The sequence below is a fragment of the Juglans regia genome, chromosome 14, assembly GCF_001411555.2.
Source record: "Juglans regia cultivar Chandler chromosome 14, Walnut 2.0, whole genome shotgun sequence".
In the NCBI taxonomy this organism is placed as follows: domain Eukaryota; kingdom Viridiplantae; phylum Streptophyta; class Magnoliopsida; order Fagales; family Juglandaceae; genus Juglans; species Juglans regia.
Genome location: NC_049914.1, coordinates 20,983,885 through 21,001,646, shown reverse-complemented (window position 1 = coordinate 21,001,646; position 17,762 = coordinate 20,983,885).

Here is a 17,762-nt window from a genome sequence, read left to right as displayed (position 1 = left end):
AGCGGGAGGAGATTATGTGGAGGCAGCGAACTAAAACTTTGTGGTTGAGAGAAGGAGATCATAATTCAAAATTTTTCCATACTAAGGCAAACCACAGGAAAAAAAAGAATTCAATTGGAACGTTACAGAATGAGGTGGGGGAATGGAAGGAAGGGGAACTCAGAGATCAATTGATTGTGGAGTATTTCAGGAATATGTTTACACCAACAGAGCAGTAAGGAAGCTGTGATTTTTTGGGATCCTTGGCTGAAAGAGTGACTGCGAACATGAATGCTGATTTGAGTAAGCCTTATACTGAAGTTGAGGTGTTTGCAGCCTTGAAGCATATGGAGCTAGCATCAGCACTAGGACCCGATGGCATGGCACCTTTGTTCTTTTAGAATTATTGGCCTATCCTGGGTAAGTCTGTGTCTATTGCTGTTCTGGAAGTACTGAATTCTGGTATTATTCCCTCCTCTATGAATCACACTTTTATTTCTTTGATTCCCAAGAAGAAGAACCCTGTGAAGGTGGCTGATTTTCGTCCAATCAGTCTATGCAATGTAATTTATAAATAGATTTCTAAGGTCTTTGCTAACAGACTTAAGAGGGCATTGCCATGTATCATCTTAGATTCTCAATGTGCTTTTGTACCTGGTCGAGTCATAACTGACAATGTGTTAGTCGCTTATGAGTTAGTCCATTTTTTGAAAATGAAGAGAACGGGTAAAAAATGTTATGTCCCTCAAACTCGATATGAGTAAAGCATATGACCATGTAGAATGGGGTTTTTTAAAAGGAAGTTATGAGCATGTTGGGTTTTGAGGAACGATTAATCGAGTTGATTTTGAGTTGTATCTAGTCTGCTTCTTTTTCAATCTTAGTGAATGGGGAGCCCGATGGTCATATAGTGCCTAGTCGAGGGATTAGACAAGGGGACCCTTTGTCCCCTTATCTTTTTCTGCTAGTTACTGAAGGGTTGATTTCTCTTTTGAAAGATGCAGCCAGTCATCATGAGATCTCAGGTATTAAGATTTGTAGAAATGCCCCTTGCATTAATCACTCATTATTTACGGATGATAACATTATTTTCTATAAGGCTGACGTGGGTGAAAACAGAAGGATACAAGATTTTCTGAAAAAGTATGAACATGTTTCTGGCCAGAAAATTAACATGGAGAAAACTGCAATGATTTTTAGTGGCAATGTTTCAAGGGACATGCAGGAAGAGTTAAGGCAACTATGGGGTGTCTCTGAGGTGCAAAATTATGGGAAGTATTTGGGTCTTCCTCCTGTAATTGGTCATTAAAAATCAAATTCATTCTTTGAAATGAAGCAAAAGGTGTGGAAACAGCTTCAAGGTTGGAAAGAGAATATGTTATCCCAAGGTGGGAGGGAAGTTTTAATCAAGGTAGTGACACTTTCACTCTTAACTTATTCAATGAGCTATTTTTTCCTCCCAGTTAGTCTTTGTGCAGATTTGGAATCCATGATGGAAAAGTTCTGGTGGGGTCAAAAGAAGGAAGAAAAGAGAATCCATTGGATGAGTTGGAGGAAAATGTGTGAGCTGAAAGGGAAAGGGGGACTCGGTTTTAAGGATCTGCATGTTTTCAACTTGTCTTTGCTAGCCAAACAAGGGTGGCGGATTATGCAAGAGACGGATTCTTTGATCCATAAGGTTTTCAAGGCTAAATACTTCCCTCAAGGAGTGTTCTTGGATGCTGGTTTAGGTAAGAATCCTTCTTTTACATGGCAAGGCATTTGGGAGGCCAAAAAGTTGCTGAGTCAAGGAAATTCATGGAGGATAGGCGATGGTAAACAAGTCAAGCTCTTGAAGGATCCTTGGATTCCAGGCCATCAGTCTTTGATGAAGGAAGCCATCTTAATTTCGGATGAATTTCGAGAAGCTACTGTTGACAGCTTAATTGATCCAGTTTCTAGAGAATGGAACTTAGTTCAACTTCGAGCTCTCTTCAATCCAAATTTGGTTACAGATATTTTGAAGGTTATGATCTATCCAAATAAGCAACCTGATAAGATGATTTGGTCCCATGAAAGGAGTGGAAAATTTAGTGTGAAAAGTTACTACAGATTTTTTATGTCACAATTTCAGGGTGGTCGAGGGGAGTGCTCTAACGACAGGCAACAACAATCTCTTTGGAAGACTTTGTGGAGAATGAGGCTTCCTAATAAGATAAAGGTTTTCACTTGGAGGGCTTGTAAGAGATCCTTCCGTCCCAACATAATCTTCTTAAAAAGCATGTCAATATTGACGGATCTTACTGTTTTTGCAATCAACACACTGAGGATATAGCTCATGCTTTAGTATACTGTCCTAACATTTATTCAAGCTAGTTTTCATATCTTCCTCTCATTCATCAGCTAGGATTTAACTTACCAGTTCTGCAAATAGCTTTGGCTATTTTAAATCAGGGACAAGAGGAGGATCTAGCTACGTTTTTTGCTATTGCTTAGGGACTTTGGTGGAGAAGAAATAAAATGATTCATGATTAGAAATTTACTACAGTTCAACATGTCATTGACCATGCAATGTCTGTGCTGCAATCATATACTGAGTTGAAACCGTTGCCCAGGAGGAAAGTTCAAGAGTACTATGATTGGAAGCCGCCACCATCAGAGTGGTTGAAACTTAATGTGGATGGTGTTGTTTTTGGTGAACTTCATAAGGCAGGGGTGGGTGTGGTGCTCAGAGATGACGCTGGGAAGGTGATTATGGCAGCAAGCAAGATAGAATTGGAAGTGATTAATGCAGAAGCTATTGAAACATTGGCCATATTCCGTGCATTACAGTTGTGTGCTAGTATGGGACTTCACAGTTTGATTGTGGAATCAGATTGCTTGATGGCTATCAAAGTTCTCAACAATGAAATTCCTTCTGATGCATTGTTGGATCCATTATTGCGTGAAATCCGGAAGCTGTTAAGAGTATTTATTGCGTGTAAGTTTCAACATGTCTATAGAGAAGGTAATCGGGTTGCTCATATTCTTGCTCGATATGCTTGGAACGTTGAGGATATCTCAATGTGGAATGAGTGTTATACAGACTTTATTTCTCAGGCTATTTGGCTTGATAAATGTCTGTAAACTTCGTTTATTAATGATTTTCCAGACTTCTTATAAAAAAAAAAAAAAAAATCTCTATCCCCTTCTGTTGTGCTTGTTGGGACTTATTAAGATTTGCTCTTGCTTGCTGCAACACACTCCCAGGGCTAGTAAACTTCCCTTCAAAAATCCACCAATTCCTTCTAAGCCATATATATCGCATAACAGATACCACCAACTCCATACTTTCCAAAGACAATTCAGCTATTAATTTCCTCCATACCACAGCCAAATCCACCTCAGATGACATCCATTTTTGCACTGGACTTTCCTTCTCAACCCATACATCCATTGCTGCAGGACAGCTCCATAAGACATGGCAAATAGTTTCATCTTCCCTTAAACAAATAGGACAAACTGGCTTTTTCACCACCTTTCTTCTATAGAGGTTCTCATTAGTGGGAAGACAATTATTAAGAGCCTTCCATAAAAAAATTTTAACCACTCCCGAGGTATTGAGTTGCCACAATTCTCTCCAACCTTCTTTAATCTTCCTCCCATCATATAGTTCCCCTTTCAAATCCTTCTTCTTGCTAATATCAAGATGGTAGGCACTCCTTACACTATAATACTCATTCTTAGAGTAAGTCCATATTCTTCTATCCTCCAAACCAGGATAGCTCACAGGGATATTGTAGATGACTTCAGCTTCTTCATCATTAAAAGTAGCCTTCTCTACCTCTCTATTTCACTTACCATCATTCCCAATCAACTCTGCCACCTTTGCTTCAGCATTCATATACTTAAAAGGAGACTGCACTCGATGAGAAGGTTTATTGGGTAACCATTTATAATCCCAAACTTTAATGTTTAAACCATTGCCCACTCTCTATACAAGCCCTTCCTTCAGTAGTTTCATTGATCCCCATATGTTTCTCCAGATCATAAAAGGTCCAGAGCCTAGCTTAGAGTTCAATACATCATAATTTTTAAAGTACTTAGCCCTTAACACCATAGTAGCAATAGAGTCTGGTTTATTAACAAGCCTCCAACACTGCTTTGCTAAGAGAGCAGTATTGAAACTTTCCAACTCTCTAAAACCAAGTCCTCCAATCATCTTTGCACATCCCATCTTCTCCCAGCTAGCCCATTGAATTTTTTTCTCATAGTTTTTATAACCCCAACAGAATCTAGCCATAATACCAGCTATTTCCTTACACAACCTTTTAGGCAACCTAAACACACTCATATGGTATGTAGGAATGGATTGAATGATTGTCTTAATTAAAACTTATTTACCAGCAGGGGATAGAAACTGATTTTTCCAGCTATTGACCTTTGGCGCCAAACCCTGTTCTTAATTCCTCTAAAAGTGTCATAACGAGCTCTTCTAACCATAGAAGGCAACCCCAGGTATTTTTCACAGCTACTTTGCACCCTTGCCCCAAGATCTTGCACAATCCTCTCATTCTCTTCCTGTCTAACTCGGGAGCTAAACAACACAATGGATTTTTGTAGATTCATGCACTGACCAGAGGCTTCTTCATATACCTTTAGGATTTCCCTCACTTTCAACCATTCAGTCCATTTAGTTCTTGCAAAGATGATACAATCATCACCAAATTGGAGATGAGAGACCCTTATACCTCCTCTTGCAGTAGCCATTCCTTTGATTTCACCATTTTTCACACTAGTATAATATTATATTAATATGGCATTGTCTATAAATTATTAGGTTAATTTTCATTTTTTAAAATAATAATTTTAAATATCACATCATGGCAATAAGACTGTAATAATATGGAAAATGATAGTTACACTATGATAGGTACAATGCCAAAGCTAGTGTAACTATCATTTGTACCGACTACCACATGATTAGACTTCTTTTTTTAGCATTTGTGTTAGTTTATTTTTATAGAAATGATAGTTGCAGGCATAAGTATGTAAACGTCATGCAATCACTTTAAAATAAGTGAATAAATACGATATCTACATGAAAAAAATTAATTTTTTAATAGTAGACTTCATTCTTTTTCAAAGTGACTGTATGATGCTTGCGCACTTCACGACTGCATATAGCATTACTCTTATTTTTAAGTATTGTGTTAGTTTATTTTCTTGTATTTTTTTAAATTCATAAAAAAAATGCTTTAAAATAAGAAACCCAAAACAAAAAATACACTGTCCGTACAATTGCTCGGTACGTGGGTTTTCTCGGTCATTATCCATATCGAAATCTTCCCATCTGAATGTCGTGATGACGATGAAAGTTATATAGCTATGATTCATTATATATAAGCAATCAAGTTCTGAAAGGATTTGGATACACTAGAGCTATAAGAAGATCATAGCCATCGATAGACGTTTTACAATATAAGGACGTTGCATGTGTTTTTTGGTACTTGGGAAGAAAGTGCATGGTCGTGATCCAAAATTGTAATTACTAGGTATGGGGACTGCCGGCCGGACTGCTACTGTTACGAAACCAAACACCAAGTGAAAAACCGACACTTGACGAATATCTCACTTTTGGTTGGTACAAATTAAGGACGGCAGGACTGCATCAGTGCAGGCTGCTCGATACCGCCGGCCTTTTGACTTTCAATAAGTCGGCCTTTGATCAGTATAAACATGTTGAATATCGATATTACCTGATCTCCTTTTCTATGTGGAGCCATTTATTCGTCATTATCATATCACTATAAAAAAAAAAAATGAATTTTTGTGATTAATTTATTATAATTAAAAGATTATTCGTAATTAATTTTAATTACTAATAATTATTTTACTAGAATTAATTAATTATAAATAAATAATTTTCTTATAATATATATCAACTTTCTTTTTTGGTGGGTTGGTTGGTGGGGTACCCACTATTTGCGTTTTGGTTACGGTACTTACTTTTAATGCATAATCTAACACAATAGGAATTGTGAAAAGAGTTATATATTCTCGGTCCACGGTGATGATGATTTGGAATAAAATTTATTATATTGATAATTATACAATCTCTTATAGTCATGCATAACTTTCCATATATACAAGAGAGAAATTTTTAGAAGATTAAAAGGTTGAACAAGATGGATTGCTCATGGGGAGATCGAGGATCAACCTTGAGGAGTCGTACTCATGCCTAGAGAAGTTGTAGAGATAGATTTGTAAAGATCGTGATTGAATCTTATTACTTGACTTTATGAAATCATTTTCTTTTTTGAAATCTAGTCAACTTGTTCATAATTCTTTTTTACTTTATTTATTCCCTCACTATTAGTGATAGATTTTCAATAGATGGACCAAATTATGACTAGGTTACTTTTATTGTGAGCGAAGTTCAAAGATCGAATCATAATATTTGAGCAAAGTTCAAATCTCAGCATTTTAGAATAGAGTACAGAAGAAAATACACGATCAAAAAAGATTGAAACAACTGATCATCTACCAACAACTCGAATGTAAGATCTATTTAATAAAGGGTGATGCTACTGTACTGCTCAACTTTTATCATTAGGCGTGCCCACTAGTGCAATCAACTTTTTAAAATTATTTTAACATTTTTTTAACATTACAAAAAATATACAAATTCACTTATGGTAATTTTTGTAAACAATTTAGAAACAAAAAAAATACATTAGCATTCAAATTCAGAGAGTAAATCCAGAAAACTAAGTAGCATTTTCTTTTAATAGATCTTATCTCATTTAAACTGTGTAATTAAATTCTGATTTTATTTTTGTCTTTCAATCAAATTGTCATATTCAATTATTTTTCAATATTAAGTGGCTCCGGATTCTTTGCTCCTTGTTTTAATTAATTATTTTTCATTTTTAGTCCTTTTGCTGAAAGGTATTGACTTATAGTCGATTAGGTGCTAGCCCCATATAGAGGCATAGCGAAGGCGGTGGGAAGGGCGGCCCTCCCCGCCAACCCCAAAAAAAATTTATTTATATATATTAAATAAATATATTGTATATAGATATACACAATTTATAAAAGACTTAAAATTATATTCAAGTCATTGAATTGTTTTGGCCTCCTAGTAAGTCCCACATTGCTTAAGGATGACTATTGTATTGCCTTGGTCTCCTATATAAAGATTGGCCTAGGAGGCCAAATCAATCCAAAATCTAACTCTAATGAGTTTAAATTTTTTTATATTTATAAATTTTAATTTATTATTTAAATTATATTATAATTTTGGTCTAAAAAAATATTTTTTTGGTCTAAAAAATATTTCTAGACCAAAATTTTTTTTTTTTAATATAATGGCGGGGGACGGGGCGGATGGGGGTTTTTCCCCTGCCCCCGCCTCCCGGGGGCGGGGGGCGGGGAGAAAATCCCCAACCCCGCATGGTGCGGGGCGGGGTGCGAGGAAGGGCACCCCCGCCCCGCACCATGCAGGTAGCAGGCCTATAGTCGATGGAAGTGTAAGAAATAAAATTAATTGATTAAATTAAAGCATTTCCACTTAAAATTCTATTGAAAAGAAATATTAATTATATGGTACAGTATTGACCACGTACAAGGAGTGGTAAAACATGGATTAAACAATAATAATAGTAAAGGGATAAAGAGTACGTCATGGAAAGTGATCAAGATAGCGAGGTGAGGAAGCATTAAATGAATTTATCCATTTAAGAATCAGGTAGGACTAATATCACGTGGCCATCCTATAAACTGATAGGTGTTTTTTCTTTTCTTTTCTTCTTTGTCTTGTTCCCAATTCAAAAATAAACTGAATAAATTCAATACTTATGTCATAAATTTTAAAATTTTATTTATAAATCGGTGTATATAACACACTTAAGGCATGTTTAAAAAGTGAGATAATTTTAAAATTTATTACATAGTAATTAAATAATTTGAATTAAGATATTTTATTGAATTTTAAGAAATGAGAAAGAAAAAGTTGAATACAAATATTATAAAATTAGAATATTATTTTTTAATATTATTTTTATTTTAAAATTTAAAAAAAAATAGTATTATTTTGTGTGTTTTGTTTGTAAGTTTGAAAAAATTATAATGATAGATAAAAAAATTGAATATTTAAAATTGAAAAGTATTTTTATTCTCGTGATCGATGTTTGGGAATGAAACTATGAAAAGTTTTGATATGATGTGAAATCATATCGCTTCCCAAACAAGTCCTTAGTAATGCGTTTATACGATGATATAATTTGATTTCGAAAAGAAATTTCAAAATTTAAACTTTACAAATCAACTTTTAAGTTTGAATAAATCGATCGGACTTAGATCAATACAAATATGTTCAAATCTTTCACGTTGTGTTTGGTTTCTAATGCTCTTATGACCAACATTACCTTTAGATCTATTTGGTGGGGGGATAGCCTTTGTTTGGGTTTTGTTGACGATATTTCCCTTGTCCAATCTCCCAATGGATCCTCATCATCAAATTCTCACTTGGAAGGAATACATATATATGCCTCCACATGATTATATACTGAAATCTTTTTCTTGTATGTATTTTTTACATTTTGATAAGTCTTGCATGTAGAAAAGATTTAATTTTCAAGCTTATTTCTACACACATCCAACATTTTTTGAAATATTGAAAAAATATTAGTGTTTTAACTTTTTCATAACTAACGTACGTTAAATAAGTTTGGAAGGAGAAAACTTCTTGTATTAATGGTGATTTTTTTTTTTTTTTTTTTCCGTTTCTTGTAAAGAAGAGATGACACCTTCTGAAACTTCATGAGCATATTTAGAAATACATGGAAAATACTTCAAGAAGCAAACGAGATGATGTACAAAAAAAAAAACAGACAAAGAAAAGAGAGATGACGCACTTAACCTAAATATGAATGGTAAAGATGAGAACTGATGCATATCAATTGAAACAGTGAAGAATAATGAATTATAATGAGGTTTATTATTGCATAACAAACTCAGAGATTCCCTTCCAAAGTTGTGGTAATAGAGAAAACAAAAGAGTGATTGAGAGAGAGTGGTTTGAATTCAGAGATGAGTTGAGATGAATTGTGAATAGCAGAATAAAAGTTGAATTGTTTATTATATTTTGTGTGAAAATTTAGAAAATTTGTTTTGAGATTTGAACAAGTTGAATTATTTATTATATTTTGTGTGAAAATTTGAGAAAGTTATAATGATGAGATGAGATGAGTTGAGGTGAATTTTGAATTTAAACAAGGCATGAGACTGTACCTAAGGGAGAGTGCACTGATGAGGGAAGCTGCTTTTTATAGATATTTTGAGTTAGAAAATGTTCGTGCTTTTGCAAACTTGAACCAAAGTTTTGAGATCAAGACCGGTCGGTTTTGGTCTATATTTTAGAAGATCAAAAAGTTTCAGTTCAGTCTCGATCTAGGGTTTTTCCACCCCCAGACCGGACCGGACCGAATGAAAAATAAAAATATATTTTTTGTATATTATTTATATAATAATTGTACAATTTATTATGTAATTTTCATATAATATATCACCATTACTAATATAAAGTTTTAAATATGTTATTAACACTTGTTAATATTCTATCAATTAACTAATATATAATATTAATTAGCTAATTATATAGAAATTATATAATTTAATAATTTAATTTTCATCTAATTTATTATCATTGACTATATAAAATATCTTTTTATTGATTTAGTTACATAATCCACATTAATAAGTCAGTTAATTTTAATTTAGTATTTTAAATAATTTTTTTTATTAATTGATTTAAAAAAAAAATTAGGCCGGAACGGACCGGACCGATAGCTACCAGTCCGGTCCAACCCCTATGGATGTTCGGTCCGGTCCGAAAAATGATGGATCGAAAATGTTCGGTCCATTGCCGGACTAGACCAGACCGACTGATTTTGCACCCTTGAGCTAAACTAATAGGTTTTAAGTTTTGAAAAAAACTTTGATACATATAGTTTTTGAGAAAAATAAATAATTTACTCGCAAAAGAATTTTATAAAAATAAACTTATAAACTGACTTGACTTGATGTGGTACGTCAGATTCATGTAAAGTTACTTTTATTGTAAAATAGATCTAACATATCATATAAAATCATATCAGTTTTAAGTTTATTTTTGTAAAATTTTTTTATAATTGTAGCACTTCTCTTTGCAAAAATATACTTTTCACCCTCAAACTCATAACCGAGTTATACTTTGTACCCTAAACTATTAACCGTAGATAGTTACATGTCAACCACATAATATGTGTGATTGGAAATAAAAAAAACCTTAAGAATAAAGAAAAACATTTTTCTAAATTGACTCTTTTCTCGATCTAAGTCTATGTTTTAGCTTGGATCTTGGATTGACCAAATGACTAGGTTGCTTTTAACGTGAGCAAAGTTCAAATCTTAGCATTTTATAATAGAGAACATAAGAAAAGACCCGATGAGAAAGATGGAAACAACTCTAGCTACCAACAACGCGCGAATGTAAGATCTATTTAATAAATTAAGAACAAACTCCTGCCAAAGGAATCCTAAGATTACAACACCAAGCTGGAAAATGATGTTGTTAATGACATGTTTTGCATATCAGTTATAGGGCTCGATACTCCTGCAACACAAGAAATGTAGGGGCTCGGGAGGTGCTGAGACACCTCTGATGCCTAAGTCAGTTTTCTGATTCTTAGAGAGAATTTTGGTATGTAAGAGCACATGAGAATCGGTTTCTGACCTGGGATTGAACTTTTATACTTCCTACCAAAGTGAGACCCATTTCATGTGTTAGGGACACCCATCTCCCGTACAAGGTACCACGCCGTCACGTTCAATACAATGTGGTTCTCTCATGTAACACCCGGGCCTAGCGCCAAGCCTTTTTTTTTTTGGTTTAAGAATGTGAAAAGCCCAGTTGAAATTTTTTTCAAGTATTTTTTTTAGGCAGAGAAAATTTAAGGAAGAGCCCATTTATTTTTTTTCACTACCAGTCATGGGCCCAATTTTATTTTTTTTTTAAATGGACCATAAAGCCCAAATCCATGAGTTTTTTTTTTTTCCTTCCTGACCCACTTCATGCACGTCTCTCCTTCTTGCTTTCTCTAGTGTTTTTTTCTTCTTCTATTTCCTATATATATTCCAAAGTTAACTTCATAGTTCACGCACATCCCTCCTACTTTTATCGTTCATCTTCAGGCATTAGGCAAGTTGTCTTATGAAATGTAACGGGTAGGATTTTACAGATTTTGCGGTTTTGGGAATTTTAGGAAATATTTTTCAGATTTGATGTTTATGATTTGGCAGAGTTAAGAGATATTCTTGTTGATAATGAAGGATTAAGATTCTACAGATTTTATGGATTGAGTTTTTCTAAGATCTGAGATTTAGAGATGTAGAATATTTTTTTTAAGTGGTTTTTTTTATGAGATTTAAGGTCGTAGGATTTTGCTGGCCCACGGATATGATTTTTAACGATATGTAAAGTTTTAGGACTTGCGGACCTATGGAATGAGTCCCACGAAATCTGAGATTTTAGATTTTGCATATTTTAAGGAAATGATCTTATCATATCTAAGATTTCATTTCTAGTAGGCTTATACGGCGGACAATAGGAAATGATTCTGACAGGATTTAAGGTTTAGATTTCAGGTTGACTTCTTGTAAAGAGTTCTGGGTCAGGAACTTGAGGCTTAGATTTGTGATATTGATGTTTTAAAGACTACAATCATGTTGTTATAATTTCTGAATTTGACTCTAGTGGGTTAAAATATATGGATTGGTTAAATGTGGGGTTTAGTTAATTTTTTATGTGCGTGAGTGAGTTATAGTATGTCAGGACTACAAGTTGTTAGAGTGCGCAACGGAAGCATGATTTTGGTGATATAATAGTTTGAGAGTTTTTTTTTTTTTTTTGTTATTTATTGAGATTTATATTTTTGACTTAAAATGGCAATGTGATCGATCGTGTATGACTAGGGAAAATATGGAAGAATATGATTGACAATATTGGAGGGTTAGAATTTGGAATATTAGGCTCGACAATTTTTGAATGTTAATTAGGTTCGACAATATGACTGATGATTGGGATAGGCGTGGAATGGTTGTAGCGGATAAATATTTAGGCTTTGCTTGTGGTACTAGTAAATTTCGATGACGAATTTTTTTTTTAGGGGGGGAGAATGTAACACCCGGTGAAAAGCCCAGTTGAAATTTTTTTCAAGTATTTTTTTTTTGGCCGAGAAAATTTAAGGAAGAGCCTATTTATTTTTTTTCACTACCAGTCGTGGGCCCATTTTTTTTTTTTTTTGTGAAATAGACCATAAAGCCCTAATACATGAGTTTTTTTTTCCTTCCTGACCCACTTCATGCACGTCTCCCCTTCCTACTTTCTCTAGGTTTTTTTTTTGTTTTTGTTTTTATTTTTTGTTTTTTGTTTTTGTTTTTTCCTTTTTTTTTTTCTTTTATGTTTCCTATATATATTCCAAAGTTAACTTCATAGTTCACGCACATCCCTCATGCTTTTATCGTTCATCTTCAACCCTAGAATAAGTTGCTAATGCTGCCCTGTTCAACCACCATCGTGCAACCCCCACAACTTCTACCACCGAGTTTCTCCTGTTGTCAGCATACTCAGTATCGTACCCCAAGCCCTTGCATCACAGTCCTCCGCCCCCCAACTTGCACTTATGCAGTGCACCACCCACGACTAGCAAAGGAAGATCATCACCACGGGTAGCACCACGTGAGACACCGAGCACACAGATCGCACAGCAAGAGACTCACTCACGCAGGCCAAAAGTCAGTCTGCACCTTCACGGTTTTACTCAACCATCACACGGAAACTGCAGCTGCTCAAGGAGGTCAAGCCCCTGCATGCTCCTCCACAACGTTGCCATAAGCCACCACTGTGACCCAGATGTGAACCCACCAGTATAGCCACCTTTAGCCATCCCGCAAAACCTCTGTTCCTCACTCCCGAAACAGAGGATGTGTTCCTCCTACCTTGAGCCACTGTGACAACTTCCCACCGAGAGCTCCTTCACGTTGCGGCCCCACAGAAACTATCGGCGAAGACTTCCGTCACCCCCGGTCTACCTCACGCCACCTCCGCCTCACGGTAATCTCCCTCTCTATTTTCTCTCTCGCGCAACTCTCACTCTCCGTTCTCTCTTTCTCGCTCATCACTCTCTCTCTCTTCTAGTGCACCGCCATAGTAATCACCGCCAACACATCCTTCACATCCACCCAACTCCGTCGCAGCTCCACTCATCACAGTGAACCTCCATTGCGTACGTAGCTTCCATTTTATTCAAAGAATTTGGTTTTACGTAAGTGTAATTACATTCTTCTAAGCTATATTTTACATTAATATTGTTAATTACCTTTTTACCCTTTGAACTGCAAATTATGCTAATGTGTTTTAAAATTTTAATGTGTTAATAAACACCTATTTAATTATGATTACAGAAATATTTTAAGTATTTTAACATGTTATTAAGTAAAGTTTTATTTTAAGAGTAAACGATGTTGGTGTAATGTTATTTTTACAATTTAGATATGATTTAGTCTATTAAAAAATAGTTATGGTTTGTTTTAAAATATTTTGGGATAATTGTATTATCTAATATTAAACTTTATAGTTTGTTTTCAATAATAAATAGGTCATACTTTTAAATGATTTTAGGAAGTGATGATTTATAATTTGAGGTTATGAAATTTAGGTTTTGAGGAATTAAATAGGTTTAGAAGCTTAGGCTTAAATATCAAAATACCTGATTGATTGGAAATTTATGAGAATTACGTGATTATTTTATAGGTGACGATTAATTATTGTTCAGCATTTTGAGGAAAATTCTGAAAAAACTAAGAAGTCCAGGTAAGCGGGGTTCCTATGCTAGACTTTGCATAAAATAAAAATGAACTGATGTTGATTTATGAAAATGTTCATTATGAGTTTAAAAAAGAAATGTGAAAATAACATCAGTTATTTGTTCGCCATTACTCATTGAACTCTAATGAAAGAGAAAGCGTTTTTGTTATGATCGGTGTAAAAATGAGCTTATTTTTTACATTCTATTTCAAACCGATGCAAAAAGAGCGAATATGAAAAATTTGTGCATAATTATGTAAATATGCTTTGGATATGTGCTTTGATTACGAAGATGATATGATTTTGTTTAGTACTCTGTTTGGATAAGATGTGATTTTTGAAAACCTTTTGCATGACTATCTGATTCTGAATTTGATTTTGTTTCTGCTTTGTTTAGTTACGGCCCTACCACGGGTGATAATAGTGGATACGGCCCAACCACGGGTATTAATAATGGATACGGCCCAACCACAGGTTATAATAGTGGATACGGGCCCTACCACGGATTATAGTAGTGGTCTCTGTTTTGAGTACACATCTTGGTGACAGAGTGATTTATGTTCTGCTTGGCTATTTGCAGATGCACAATCCTACCGCGGGGGTTATACATGGCTTCTGTTTTTATATGATGTTCTGATGATGATGATGATCATTTATGTTATGCCAAATGATATTTTTGGATGAGATTATTTATGAATCTTTGCTCTGATATTTTTGATAACATATTTTGCTTCCGCACTATGAAAATGGAAATGTTTTGTTCTGCATTCTTATATCTGTAAATGTTCATGTTTACACACTAGTATATGTTCTCTGCTTACTGAGTTGTTGATAACTCACCACTTATTTCCAAATATTTTTTAGATAATTTTTTATGGTTCAGCTGGAGAACAAGAGTATGAAGTTTTAGCAATGTCTGATGATCGTAGTGGAAAAGGTGCATTAGGGTACAAGTACTTATTTGAGAGTCGTAGTTAGTAAATTGATTTATTTTTTGGGTATTTTAATTTGACGAGTTAATGATATTTTCGAGTTTTGGAGAGTTTTTAATTTATGTTATTGAGAATTTCTTTGTTGCCCCCATGCAGGAATATAGATATTTGGGTTGATTAAATGAATTAACATTTTATGGAGTTTTCCGAATTTTATAGCTCTGTTATTGAAGTTGATATTAAGTATCAAAAGCTAACTCTCCGGACTTTTAGGATCCAATTACCTCGCAAATTTCTACCACACGTTTGCAATGGGAATTTTCTCTTCTCATTTCTCGTCTTTATTTTCCTTTCTTTGTTTTAACCTCACGATGCTTTAGTAGTTCATAATTCTCAACGGATTGGTTGCACGTTGTGTGTACCGGTACATTTTTCCAATTGGGGTAGCATGTGGAGGCTAGATCCCAAGCTCCCTTGTGCAGTGGAAATAGTGGAATCTGCTCCCATCGTTTTTCCTTCAGTGACACTTGTCACTTGCCCACTTGGGGCAGTCCAATCAGCTCAATCTTCTATTTAAACACGTGTCCCATCCTCCTTCTCCCTTCCTTTGCACTCTTATCATCCTTGCTATTATCTTAACGAGGATCTAGTGGATTGCAACTTCCTTTCTGCCGCCCCATCCTATATGTCTTAAACTACCTTAGGTTGCCTCTGTCGCGGCTTCTTCCCAACGCATGGTGGATCCTTATGCCGTGTTGCGTTGTCTAGTGCATGGTCTTAGAAGTCGCAACTTCATCCATCCCAACGCATGAGGTATGGCGGCACGACGACAATCTGTGCAGCTTCCGTTCTAGTGGGGGATAGAGGGTTGCCTGCTGAGAACCCTGCTTTTCCAGCCTCAAGGACTAATTCAAGTAGTTTTTCTTTATATTAGGTCACGATTGGGAATTTCCCGCTGGAGAGGCAATTCGCCGTGAGTTCCCCATCCATGTCGTTTGGGGCTCGTCCAGGAGGACAAGGAGATTTCTCTGGTTTTGTTCGATTGGGAGCAAGCTTGCTTGAAGGCTATCTACGCCTGGGTTGTGAAGCATCAAGAGGAAGTTTGAATGGACGCCCTGCTGACCAGAGCCAACATCGACTGGCTTCTAGTGACTCCGGATCGATCTCGTTTCGGGGGTCGTCGCAACCCGAGGGAGCCATCTACTTCTTGGGACTGAAAAAGGCCTCATAGTCCTCTAATGGAAGGGAAATGGAAGAGACCTTGTATTGAGGATGAAGTAGCTCATGAGTCGTCAGGGTCTAGTAGAAGCAACTCTAAATCTGTGAGAGTGCCCCCCGCGCGAAGGGCCTGGCCAGTCTTCGCAAGCCTACTCTTCGTCGAAAGTCCTGGAACCGACTTAGGGTCAACAACCTACCTTTTATCTCATCCTAATCGGTGCCCACATCTTCTAACTTGCCGGGTGATCAGGAGCCCGCTGAGATTCCTAGCAGCGAAGAAGAAGAGCTCTAGATGGCCTTTTTCTCGACTTTCCTAGCACCTACTTCGAGGGGCTCTTGCAATCTAATCCTGCCATTTGAGGATGTCTCAGAGATACCTGCCTCCTCAAATAAAATTGCTCAGGCACACCTTGTTTTCCCCGAGGCAACCCTTGACAGCAAGGCATTGAGATTCCTGGGCGACAACAGAGTGTCCATTCCTCACACTCTGATCACCATATAGGGTTGTCCCCGAGTCATCCCTTGGTTGTAGACCATAGCGAAGGGAGGGTTTCCATACCTTCCTCTCCCTCCAATACATCATCCGAGCCTAAGCTTGTTTCTTTGGCTATACGCTGAGGTTGTTGTGAATTAATATAGAGCTATGTTTGTGTGGTAGTGCTTGTCTTTCCAGCCTTCTTGGGAATTGGGGGGCAGGTCTCCGCTCTCTTATTTTGCTAGAGTTTTTGTTCTTTGCATTCATCTCGCCCTTTCTTGGTTCGGTTAAGGCCTGCAAGGTATCCTCCATGTTAACAAAATCGTCGTCTCTGTCCATGAATTCCCTTAGGGTTGATGGAGCCTTCCGCGCCAATCCTGCCATAAATGGGCTCCTGGGCACACATCCCCTAGAAGGGCGGCCAACATTATTTTCTCATCCTAGTTGTCGGTGGTCAACCCTTTTTTGTTAAAGCAGGTCAAGTATTCCTTTAAACTCTCATCTTCCTTCTATTTGATTGTCAGAAGATACATTGATGGTCGTCGTTGCCTTCTATTGACCATAAACTGCGTTAGGAATTACTTCCCTAATTCATCAAAGCTATCAATTTTCCTGGGTCATAGTGCTCCTAACCAACCTCGTGACATGCCCTTCAATGTCAAAGGGAAGGCGCAACAAGCTATTTCTCCAGGAAAATTATGGAGGGTCATGTGTGCTTTAAAGTTCTCCAAGTGGTCCACTAGGTCCCAGGATCTATCGTACATCTCTATTTGCGGTACTTTAAATTTTGAGGGAAGTGGGATGGTCATTACCTCTGAGCTATAGGGCAGGTCAGTGCGGTTAAGCAGCTGCTTGACAGAGGACGATCCTCCCACCTTCTTAGCCATATCTTCATACTTATCAACGAGGCTGCGCAACTCGTCTTGTAATCTATTTTCTCCAATTCCTCTTCGTTCTTTCCTTTGGCACTTTGCACCTCCCCTTCTGGTTGCTCACTCTGGCTTGGCGTCATGGCCTCACTAAGTTCAATTTTGCGGCGCTTCTGGTCTTCATTCTCCCTTGTGAGGTCCTCCATCGTAGCTGTTGCTTTCTTCAACTTTTCTTCCATCCTTGCCAGTCGTGCTTCCATGTTTGCAGAACTTGTTTCCTGGTCTCTAGTTGCTTTAGAAAGTGTGGTTGTTGGCATGTGGAAATCATGTTGGTGTTCTGACATCTAGAGATTTCACATATCCCACAGACAACACCATTGTTGGAGGTGTGTTCCACCTGCCGTTGACCAAGACATTTACTC